We start from the raw sequence: 3483 nt of genomic DNA on the forward strand, positions 1-3483 counted from the left end.
TCCCCATCTATTTGCCATGAAGTGATGGGACCAAATGCCATGATCTTAGTTTTCTGAATGTTAAGCTTTAAGCCAACTTTTTCACTTTGCTCTTTCACTTTCATCAAGAGGCTCTTTAGTTCTTCTTCACTTTCTGCCATAAGGGTGGTGTCATCTGCACATCTGAGGTTATTGATATTTCTCCTAGCAACATTGATTCCAGCTTGTGCTTCATCCAGCCCAGTGTTTCTCAAGATGTACTCTACAAACAAGTTAAATAAGCAGGGTGACAATATACAGCCTTGACATACTCCTTTCCCGACATGGAACCAGTCTGTTGTCCATGTCCAGTTCTAACTGTTGTTTCCTGACCTGCATACAGATTTCTCAAGAGGCAGGTAAGGTGGTCTGGTATTCCCATCTCTTGAAGAATTTTCCACAGTTTGTTGTGATCCACACAGTCAAAGGCTTTGGCATAGTCAATAAAGCAAAAGTAGACGTTTTTCTGGAACTCTCTTGCTTTTTCAATAATCCTAGGGATGTTGGCAATTTTTGGCAGAGGAACCAGAGATCATATCAAGATAATGGAATTAGGACCAACAATAGAAAGATCTTACCAGACTCACTCCAATAATATACATTTTAAGATGACAGGATTAGTCAGAAGGTTCTCAAGAAGGAAAAACATGTCCTCAAGCAGTATACATTGTTGTTATATAATCATTGGTACAGAGCTTAAGGCAAAACATGTCCTTGAGCAAGAAGAGTTGTTTTGTTGCGCAATGATCAGCTCTGGGCTTTAAGAAAAAGAGGTTTGAACTTTTCTCTTCCTGGAGAACTCCAGACCATTTTCTCCTCAAGGACCCCAGACTTCTCTTCAACCTGCCTAGGAATTGACTCTCTCAGGAACAGAACCAAAAGACACTCAGAAAAGACACAGATTTGGTTGGACAGCAACTCATTCTTGGTGCAAAGGGGTAGGAGGTGACCCAGTCAGGAGAGCCGAGCCATGCCCCAGGTGACCTCCAGTTTCTGACCAGTGACCAGTCTCTACAGGTGCAGAGACGCCAGTGTCCCATTCTAGCCCTGAGGCCTAATGGAAGGACCTCCCGGACTTCCCGTGAAGATATCTTCTTTCCTCACTTCCACGAGCACCCCTTAAAATAAATCTTCTCTTAAAATAACAGCTCACAGCCCAGCACAGGTGTATAATAAATTAATGTCTATAAAGTCTAGCGTGTAAGAAATATCACCTTCTATGAATAAGTGAAAGGGAAGTTGCTCAGTCATGTCCAACTCTTTGCAACCCTTTGGACTGTAGCCTACCAGGCTCCTCCATCCATGGGATTTTCCAGGCAAGAATACTGGAGTGGGTCACCATTTCCTTCTCCAGAGGATCTTCCCAACCCAGGGATCGAATCCAGTTCTCCCACATTGCAGGCAGACGCTTTAACCTCTGAGCCACTAGGGAAGCTCAAATTCCCTTTTAATCAACCTAACTCTGATTCCCAAGCCCTATTCATTGCCACCCTCCTTTGCTGTTTCACATTGACTTCCCTATAGAACTTGAACATTTTATCACAGCAGCTGCTGAGCACCCAGCTTTGCAAAGATGGATGGCATCTGAGAGGACTATAGTTTGGCCTAATGACCAGGCTTCCCTCAAAAATGTAGAACACTCCCTGAAGCCTCCTTGAGTTCACTGCAGCTTGCAAGGGTTCCTTGACCCACATTTGGGGAATGATGGGCCTAGCACATGGTAGGCATTCCATAAATACCTCTTGGGTAAACAATTCAGAGTCCTTTTCCCTGTCAGGGTCATACTAGAATCCAGGAAATTGTTGCAACCAGGAAAACAAGAGCCTCTAGCCTGGCCTGGCCAACATGGTAGCCACCATCCGCATGTGCCTACTGAGCACTTGGAAATGGGCCAGTCTGGATGAGGATACGCTGTGTGAACTCCATACCAGCTTTCACAGGCCCACAGGAAAAAAAAAGTAAAATATCTCAGTAGTGCTTGATTACATGTCGAAAGGATAAAATTTTAGACATAAAAGATATTATTAAAATTAATTTCACCTGTGTCCTTTAATTTTGTTGTTTTTTTTTAAGGGGGAGCTAGATTTTGTAGCTCGAAACTTTGAAATTACAAATGTGGCTCGAATTATGTTTCTATTGGTCAGCACTAACCACTGCGTTCTCACAGTCAAGGCCGACATTGTCTTAGTCCAGGATCCCAGGAGTCTGGAGTGCCTAACTTCCGGGCCACGAGGCATGGGAAGATGGTGCTACCTTTCCCAGCACACAGAACAGCCATCCCCCGAGGGACAGCCACCCTTGAGGTCCTGCATCGGCTCCCAGCTGCTAGGCCGGTCTCCAGAAACTCTCCCCGCCCTCCTCTTTTCTTACACTCCCAAGCCTCACCCACCCCCACCGCTCCGGGGACACTCAGTATCACCCATCACTTCAACAGGCTTAGGCTTTCCTTAAAGACTGGAAGAGCCCCTGGATTCAGTCACCTCCTCATCCCTTGGGCTTCCTGCTCCAAATGAATCCCTCTGGCCAAAGACACAAGAGAGCAAGGCTACCTGCCTGAAAGGGGGAGAACAGGACAGCTAGAGGAAGAAGAAACCTAGATGAATAATACTTCAATACATTGTCATTATGGAAGTATTTCATGTGCTTGTTTTGGGGGTGATTGCTGAAAGGTCGGGGCATGCCCCGGGAAAGTGCCGCAAGGCAAATTCCAGAGGCTGGCTAACTTCCGGGGACCGACCCCCTGCAGCCTGGTCCAATCAGGTACCCACCCAGAGCCCTCGGACACTGACCGCCGCTGTAGCCCGCGCTTTCTTCCTTATATGAAAAGACCTGGCTTGGACGCCGGCCCTGGCTATAAAACCCCTCCCCACCCCCTCATACCTCGCAGACTCCCTTTGTCTCCTCACTCACCCGCCCCGGGAGTTCTGCCCAAGAGTGACCGCTCAATGAAGGCCTTCATCAATGGTCCTTAGAGGTGGCTTTTTCCTCCCACGGCGTTTTTCTAACATCTGGCGCCCAACGTGGGGCTCGAACCCATGACCCTGAGATTAAGAGTCTCATGCTCTACCGATTGAGCTAGCCGGGCCCGTTGTGCAGACAGCGAGGCCCCGACCTTTCAATTGCTATTTAAACAAGTGATGGCAAGAAAAAATAGCATTTACTTTTAGTTTATTCATGATTTTATTTAACAAGCATGAGAGCTCAATTGATAAAGAATCCGCCTGCAATGCAGGAGACCCCGGTTTGATCCCTGGGTTGGGAAGATCCCCTGGAGAAGGGAAAGGCTACCCACTCCAGTATCCTGGCCTGGAGAATTCCATGGACTGTATAGTCCGAGGGGTTACAAAGAGTCGGACATGACTGAGCAACTTTCACTTTCACTATGCAGCAAGTGTCATATCAGGTACTGCTGAGAGCTATTTACAAAATACTCATTTAGTTCCCACCACAGCCTTATGAGGTGGG

The 3483-nt window shown here is 46.9% G+C and overlaps 1 non-coding gene across 1 annotated transcript; it reads right to left on the bottom strand.

The window, feature by feature from the left end:
• Positions 1 to 3030: 3030 nt before the first annotated feature.
• Positions 3031 to 3103, bottom strand: TRNAK-CUU. The gene has a single exon. It is a non-coding gene; the product is annotated as a tRNA-Lys (tRNA).
• Between the last annotated feature and the right edge of the window lie 380 nt (positions 3104 to 3483).

This window comes from Cervus elaphus, chromosome 21 (genome assembly GCF_910594005.1).
Source record: "Cervus elaphus chromosome 21, mCerEla1.1, whole genome shotgun sequence".
Taxonomy (NCBI): Eukaryota; Metazoa; Chordata; class Mammalia; order Artiodactyla; family Cervidae; genus Cervus; species Cervus elaphus.